At 37.1% G+C, this 8,673-nt stretch overlaps 1 long non-coding RNA gene across 1 annotated transcript in view; it reads left to right on the forward strand.

Moving 5' to 3' along the window:
* Positions 1–1,688: 1,688 nt before the first annotated feature.
* Positions 1,689–8,673, forward strand: part of LOC108527265 (uncharacterized) — a 10,232-nt gene continuing 3,247 nt past the window's right edge. Inside the window, exons 1-2 of the long non-coding RNA XR_001884767.1 lie at positions 1,689–1,780; positions 6,291–7,266. This is a non-coding gene — a long non-coding RNA (uncharacterized LOC108527265). The remainder of the gene's footprint in view (positions 1,781–6,290; positions 7,267–8,673) is intronic.

An 8,673-nucleotide genomic window follows, 5' to 3' on the forward strand; every position in this document is an offset into this window, starting at 1 on the left:
AGCTTTGAATTGTTTGCTCCTTGCTTCTCTGTCTTTCAATGTGTGATGTTAGTGTAGGCATTTATCTTCCAGCTTTCGAATGGGGCATTTAGTGCAAAATCCCCTAAACACGCTAACTGGTCCAAAATCTGGTATGTGTGTCTTTGTCTCATTGTTTCAAGAATTATTTATCTGCCTAACTTTCGTTATTACCCAGTAGTCATCATGGACAGGTTGTCCAGTTCCATGTATTGTGTGTTTTGAGTGTGTTTTAATCCTGAGTTCTAAATTTGATGCACTGTGGTCCTGAGAGACTGTTTGCATATTATTCCTTTCTTTTTGCATTATGAGGAGTGTTGTTACTTCCGGGAAGAGATGTGGTCAATTTTAGAATATGTGTGATGTGGTCCTGAGAAGAATATATATTCTGTTTACTTGGGGTGGACAGTTCTGTAGATGTCTATTAGGTCCGTTTGGTCCAGAGTTGAGTTCAAGTCCTGAATATCCTTGTTAATTTTCTGTTTCATTGATCTGTCCAACACTGACAGTGTAGGGTGTTAAAGTCTCCACTATTATTGTGTCTAAGTCCCTTTGTACATCTCTAAGAACTTGCTTTATGAATCTGGGTGCTCCTGTATTGGGGGCATATATATTTAGGATTATTTGATCTTCTTGTTGCATAGATCCCTTTACCATTATGTTATGTCCTTCTTTGTCTCTTTTGATCTTTGTTGGTTTAAAGTCTGTTTTATCAGAGACTAGAATTGCAACCCCTGCTCTTTTTGCTTTACATTTTCTTGGTAAATATTTCTCCATCCCTTTATTTTGAGCCTATATGTGTCTCTGCATGTGAGATGGGTCTCCTGAATACAGCATACTGATGGGTCTTGATGCCTTATCCAATTGCCAGTCTGTGTCTTTTAGTTGAGGCATTTAGCCCATTTACATTTAAGGTTAATATTGTTTTCTGTGAATTTGATCCTGTCATTATGATGCCAGCTGGTTATTTCATGTGTTAAAAGGTGCTTTAAATTTTGTATTTTTACTTTTTACTGATACATAGTATTTTATATTTTAAGGAAGGTGGATGTGATGTTTTGTTACATGCATAGGTTGTGTAATGATCAAGTTGGGATATTTGAGGTATTTATCACTTTGATTATTTATTTTTTCTATGTGTTGGGAACAATTCAAGCTACTCTCTTCTAGCTATTTTGAAATACATGATACATTGTTGTAACTATAGTCACTCTACTTTGCTGTTGAACAACAGAAGTTGTACCTTTTATCTAACTGTATGTTTGTATCTGTTAACCTACCTCTCTTCATCCCTGCTTCACCTACCCACCCTTCCCAGACCCTAGTATGTATCATCTGTTTTTAAAAGCCCTTCCCATCTTCTCTCTCTCTCCTATCCCTTTTTCCTTCCTTCTTTCCATCAATAAAGATGTAATAAGTATCTTCTCTCTGCTAGATACTGTACCAGGTGCTTCCATATTTGTTTTCATCAGCCCAGTGTTTTTGGTTTGTTTTCCTATTAAAGCTTCACTGTCAATGATGATAGTAAAGAGCCCCGAATAAAGCACCATAACAGTTGTTTCATGAAGTTCTCTTATAAAAGCTCACACTTTATAAGAAAACTACTATTGCAATGCTTCTTGGGGGATTCTCCAAGCTTTCTTTGAGGCCTTCATGATCTCCCTTTTCAGTGAACCAAGTCCCCTCCAAGGAGAGACACCTTTGGTGTCAACTAAGATTCTTAAGAATTGGATCCTGGTTGTGATTCCTATGTGACCTGAAGGTAAGCCAGTAACTCAATTTATCTCATATTTGGTTTCTTAAACTAATATTTTATGAATACTTGCCACATAGTGCAAAATAAATAAAGCATATATATGGACAAATCATTTGATTTTGGATTCTTTAATAAAAATAACAGAAAGGCAATAAAGTCAAGATTGAAAAAAGTTGTTCTTTTAGTGTTGAATGTACTTCTTCCTTCATGGAGTTTTTCCACATCCCTAAGGAGCTTAGAGTAACTTTAAAAAACAAACAACTAAGTGACTTGAAAGTAGATATTAAGAAAGAGTGGTGCAAATTCTGTGCATCCTATGATTTAACTAAAGAGATCATCTCATAGAAGAGCAACACTGAAAACTTCTGCAGAGACAATGTGGTGCAGTGGAGACAGCACTAACTTCATTGCCAGCTGTGAGACCCTGAACTTCTTGGACCTCAGTTTCCACCTCTACAAAACAAGGAAGTTACAGTAAAATATCTATAAGATCTTCTCTGCACAAAATGCCTAGGATTCTCAGGACCACTTAGCAATAGCCTTCAGTATAAATTTCCATCCATTAATTTGAAAGTTCTTAGAATTTAAAAAAGTCATAATCTCTGCAGTTCTGCTGTAGTTCACTTCAAACTCACACCTTTTGATGGGTTAGCCAGAGAACATAGTGTTTTCTCAGAGTTCTTTGTTCTGAGTAGAGTTATGCTCCAGTTCTACTGCCTCTGGTTTACTTATTGCACATTGTACTAAAATTTGGCATCCAACTGCTTAATAAAACTCATTGCACCACAGTTGAAGGCTCCAGATTATTTACTACCTAGGGTCTTCTTAAATTTATTCCCACATAATAAGAGTGTGATAACAGCTGAAAAAAACATTTCTAAAATCTGTATTCTTTTTCCTGCAGGCAGCTGAACTCAACTTTCACGGTTTGACCATCTTATCAGTCATCAAAGAAATGTATGGCCAGGATCAAGTATATGGCTATCCTTGAACACTGCCATCACTTGTATCTAGGTGAAATTGAGTTGAATGAGCAAAGGAGACTGAATAATACTTTTCTTCATAGCGCTAAGGTTTAAGATAATTTATATAAAGTACTTGATATGTGGGAGACACACAGTAGGTCGTAGTCATTATCAAGGGATATGTTGATTTATTGAGCTCAATTCTCACCAAATCTCATTCCCACATAAAGCTCTTGCTAAACAGAAACCTGCACTTTCCCATAACTATCATGCTTTCTTTTGCCTCTGAGCCATTTCTTCTGCCTATTCCAATGCCTCATCCCACTCTTTTTAACTGATGAATTCCTATTCGACATTTGGAATCTCAAGATCCATTCATAAACTCAACAGTATTTATTAGGGACCTGCTATGTCCAAGAAACTGTTCTTGATGTTGTGGATGTATCAGGGAACAAAACTCATTTGTGTTTTATCCTAACATGTCTTGTAATTATCAGCATGCTCATTTTTATCCCCACTGAACTGTACACTTGCTGGGAGTGAAGACAATGCCTCTCTTAAAAATGCAGCACTGAACAAAAGACTGACAAAAAATAGCTGCTCAATAAACACTGAGCAAATAATATTAAGAATAAGAAATGAGAATACATAGAAAGATGAATGGGACAATACCTTGGTGGTGTTATTAGACTACTAATTACAACGGTAGCATATGAAGACACTATTCAGGTTGTGATCAACTGAACCCTAAAAACCTTTCTGATATTCACCATTAACTTTATTCTCAAAAATCACAAAACAAATGTATTAGTCCATTCTCACACTGCTATCAAGATACTACCCAAGGCTGGATAATTTATCAACAGAGGAGTTTTAATTGATTCACAGTTCCACCTGTCTGGGAGGCCTCAGGAAACTTACAATGATGGCAGAAAGAGAAGCAGATACCTTCTCTACAAGGCGGCAGGAGACAGAAAAAGCATATGTAGGAGGAAATGTTAAACACTTATAGAACTATCAGATCTTGCGAGAACTCACTATCACAAGAACAGCATGGGGGAAACTGCCCCCATGACCCAATCATCTCTCACCAGGTCTTGTCCTTGACACATGGGGATTATGGGATTATAATTCAAGATGAGATTTGGATGAGGACACAAAGCCAAACCATTTCAACAAAGGAGAATTATACATCTGTTTCAGTCTAGGTACAAGTTTATATTTTCTAGAATTTTATCCTTTTACCACAGAGGGAAGATTTTTTTAAACAAGCTTTTAAGAAAGCCACTAAGGCAAGAGAGAAAAAGGAATAGGACAGTCCCAAAGGAGCTGAGGTATAGACTAATGGGGTCTTGCGGGGTATTTTCAAAAGACTAGTCAAGAGGGTGGCACTTGTGGAAAAGGAGCATGAAAGGAATGTCATGGAAAAGGAAGAAAACCTAAAACAGCAGAAAGAAAAAACTTTTATTTGAAAAAAAAGAAGCACTACGGAGGAAAAGACATCAACAATTAAAAACATGAAAACAGCAAAAACAGTAAAAGTAGTAAATGCGATTACAGATTATACATACAATTGTTTTATTGGATTTACTCAGCAGCTCTGTGGGTTCTGTAAGAGAGGCATCATCCTCCCCATTTCATAGATAAGGAAACCAAGATGCAGAGACTTGCCTAATTACATAGCCAGTAGTCGAAGTTCTCTGACTTATGATCTAAGAATATTCTCACATAGAAAAGGGGAAAGATAAGACTTAAAAAATCAAAGATAAGAATGAAGAGAAAGCAGTGATTAATAAATGTTTGTTGCATGAGTAGGACAGAGATATATAACAGGAAAGACTGAAAATACAAATTTCAACTTCAATGGAGAATATTTCTCTGGGGTCCCTAAACATTTTCAAGCCTTTGGCTCCTGACTCCTACAGATATCATTGTGGATATGATGTAACTAAGTGGAAGAAATCCCTATTGTTGTTTATAAATTAAGAGATTAGTTAATAAATAGTAAGTCAATTATTATTTGTTGACCACAGTATCAGTCAGGGTTGAGGCAGGAAAGAGATGGCTCACTCAAAAGGTAAAGAGCATTTAACGAAGGGACTATTTACACATTTGGAGGGAGGGAGAATAACCAAGGGACTGTTCATAGTGGGAAGTGGTCTTTACTCTTGCACCCCAAGGGCAATGAATGAGAGGGAGCACAGATCCCAGTGGGCGCTGCAGCCATGAGAGAGGGCTGCTTGACAAGAGCTGAGGTCTCTGGCTCACTCAAAGGGTAAAGAGCATTTAACGAAGGGACTATTTACACATTTGGAGGGAGGGAGAATAACCAAGGGACTGTTCATAGTGGGAAGTGGTCTTTACTCTTGCACCCCAAGGGCAATGAATGAGAGAGAGCACAGATCCCAGTGGGCGCTGCAGCCATGAGAGAGGGCTGCTTGACAAGAGCTGAGGTCTCTGGGTCTCTGATAGGAGAATGCAGCCATGATGATGAGAGTAGAGAGAAGGATGCCATGCCAAATACCTTCTTTTCCAAAAAAAGATAAAATCAAGAAAGAAAGATAGGAATAAAGGGAAGAGATGAAAGACTGTACTACTTCAACAAAATATGAAAAAGGAGGAAAAAGCATCTTTCTTAAGATGTGAGAATTTAGAAAATGGGGAAATATATACAAACTTTAGTTATATTTTCCAGTTTTGTCCATTCATTCTGCAACAGTGTAATGAATCTGCTGCACTGCAGTCATTCAGAAACCTTGGGGTTAATGGGACAATAACACAAAATCCCTGCCCCCAAAGAAATCAGTCAACTAGGATACACATGCAAGTGAACAACAGCAACAAAACCAAAATAATATAATGTTATAAAAGATACACACACAATTCCATGGTGCAAAGACAGCAAGTGCTATTCTTGGTAGAGCTGGAGAAGATTTGCAAGTGAGAGGGACATCTGAATGGCATTTTAAATCAGCAGTTTTGCAAGACCAGGGAAATAAAGGCATCTCAAGTATGGGGTGTGGCTTGTGTCCAACTGTGGAAACTCTAAAGGACCTGATGATTTAAGGAGCTGCAACAATTCAGCCTGGCTTGAGTTTGGGGTGGTTGTAGGGGAGTATTACACTAAAGACCATTAACTTGACTCTAAATAACAGTTGCAGACTTTAAAGCAAGAAAGTGATATGGTTACATTTATATATTAGAAAGACCATTACTGAAGTATTGTTTCCAATTTAAGGAATGGAAGCGGTGGGGAGGAGGAACAGTCAAGTATAAATTTATTTCCTCTAAATTTCTATCTTTCTGTCAGTCACTTTTTTCATCTTTATTGTATTTGCTTGATGTTTTTAAAAAGGGGGGCACATTTTAATCTGAGATAAGAAGAGAAGTGCAGAGTGAAAGATAGGGTTTATTTTCACATTGGTATCATTGCCTTGCAGACATTCTGGTAAGGTCCTGCAGGTAAAGGAGCTCTCCTACTCAACAACTGACCTTGGTAGGACCTTGGCCACCGACCTGCATTCAGGGAATTTCATTTCTTTCTCTTCTAGATGTGGCCAGTCCATCACCAAAGCCAGGAAAGAGATATGGGAAGGAAGCTTCATCCCCTACCCAGTGCATCATTATTGGCAACAGTAAGAAGCAGAGCTGGGAATTTGAGAAGCAAACCAATGCCTTCTGCTTCTCTTTATTATTCCTGACAACAGATGGAAAAGAGGCAAACCCTCACCTTCTGTGGTCGCTTCTGATACTCATCCGGGAACCTCATTCTCAGTAGCTACAGATTTCCCTAATCACTCATCTTAACTTAACTTGACACTGCATTTTAGTACCTTTCATGAGAAGGGTCTTGGGAGGCCGTAAACCTATGTTGCTGGGAAAAGAATGTACTGCATTAAATAGAGCAGGAGAGGAGCTGCAGATTTCCAGCTCTCACAGCTTGTTCGCTTGTGGAGACTAGGCTGCAATGTGCTCTTGAAATCATTGGGGTGGGCCTTGTTTCTGAGGAAATAAAGAGGCCCCAGAACCTCCCAAGTGAGCGAAGAATGATTTCCAGATACTCAAATGGAGTGGCCTTCTGGCTACATGAGCTGGATGTGCTTGGCAGTCTTTCCATCTGGCTGGCCAGTATCCTGAGGTTAGCAAAGCAGAAGGCAAATCTTTGGGGAGCTAAAAGACATGAGCACGTGCCAGTATTTTTGACAAATGCTCAGTTAATTGTTTTCTATTCTTCTTCTGAGACACAAACTGTATGCACCAGGCATCAAGAACTATCCCCATCCCACCACCCCAGATCCCAAGGGAAACTTCATAATTACACACATTTGGGCCAAGCATGTACCCCACAGGAAATGGACAGATCAGCCCCTAGGGATGAAAGAATGATGCAGGGCATGGGAAAGCAGAGAAATCTCCTGAGTGAGAAAGAAGACAAATTCACATAAGCCTGAGAGCTTATATACCAGTAGGAGAAACTCGGAATTTCTTGTCAGGATACTAAGGAAATGGTGGTCAGAAGAGGCCTGGGTAAGTTGATGAAAAATCTGTATTGTTCTTTATCTGGTAAACAATTTAGTATTTCGAAACCACAACATTCCAGGATGGAACTCAATTTTGGATCAGTTACTGGAAATAGTGGCATATACAATGGGTTCCAAAACAGATTATGCATAAGTAGAGATGAATCAGGGGTCTAAACTTTAAAATTCACGATCTTCATGAATGTTTTTTTCCAGATCTAGTCCTTTTACGATTTTGTCTCTTTTTTGTTCTACAGCTTTTTCTAGTTATATTTAGCTCCTGCCATTTATTCATCAAATATTTTGTAGTTGAGCACTGTGTACGATGCTTACATACTCTGCTCTTGTTAAGTTAGAGAGCTTTAGAAGATATAATTCTCTGAATGAATGTTAACTGGATGAAAATCTCACCTGTACACACCAATGTTGCTTATCAGAGCAACAGACTGGAATAGTAAAGAGCCCCAGTTCTACTACCAACACTGCTGGAGAATTGGCTTCCGCAGAAGATAACTCAATTTCAACTTACGGTATTTTTGTCAAATGTTTTGAATCAAGAGATTTCTGCACTAGGTATAAAATCTAACCTCTCTATGTATGTTTTAAAGTAATTTTGTTTGCTTCCACTAAAGGTAGATTTTACAAGCAATGACAACATAACACGTCAAGTCAATTTAAAGATCTGCAATCTAAATAAGTTTCTTTAAGACAACTAAGATAATGAGTTACTTATGTAAGGATTGATTATCCATTCTCTTTGGAATTCAAAATTTTCAGAGAGAATAGAAATTCCTCAAAAAAAAGTTGAATTTAAAAGGCATTGAAATCATAAAGATGAAACAGATATGTAGTTAGTTAATAGATATTACATGCCTGAGAAAATCTGTAAATAACTTCAACAAAATGTTTACTGAAAGAACAAGAGTACAAGAGAAGCAAGTATTAACAACAATGGTAAACCTTAAAAAAAAAAAAAAAAAAAAAAAAAATAGAAAAAAAGGGAAACCTATAAACAAAAAAAAAAAAAAAAAGAACTTGAACAAAAAAAAATGTCATCAGGAAAAAAAAAAATCAGACGAGAAACAGTTTGGTAAATTCAAGTTTAAAAATTTGACCAAGACATTCAATATAAGAAGAAGTCGAATAAAATGAAATAAAGGCAAGAAAAAAAAGTCTGAGGCAAAGGCAAATAAAGGAAAGAGATTGAACTAATTTTTGCTTTACAAAAATATTTTAAAAATAAAAACTTTATGATTGTTTAAAATCACATTAACTTATTTTAGAAAAAAAAAATGCTTTATTTTGTTTTGGCTTGTTTTTCAACCAGGAGATAGCCCAGTCTGTGTGAAATAGAAATACCAACCAGAAAGGTTTGTTGGATTAAAAATAAAATTAAAAAAAATTTTTTTAAATT

This window comes from Rhinopithecus bieti, unplaced genomic scaffold, assembly GCF_001698545.2.
Source record: "Rhinopithecus bieti isolate Rb0 unplaced genomic scaffold, ASM169854v2 scaffold_4101, whole genome shotgun sequence".
NCBI lineage: Eukaryota > Metazoa > Chordata > Mammalia > Primates > Cercopithecidae > Rhinopithecus > Rhinopithecus bieti.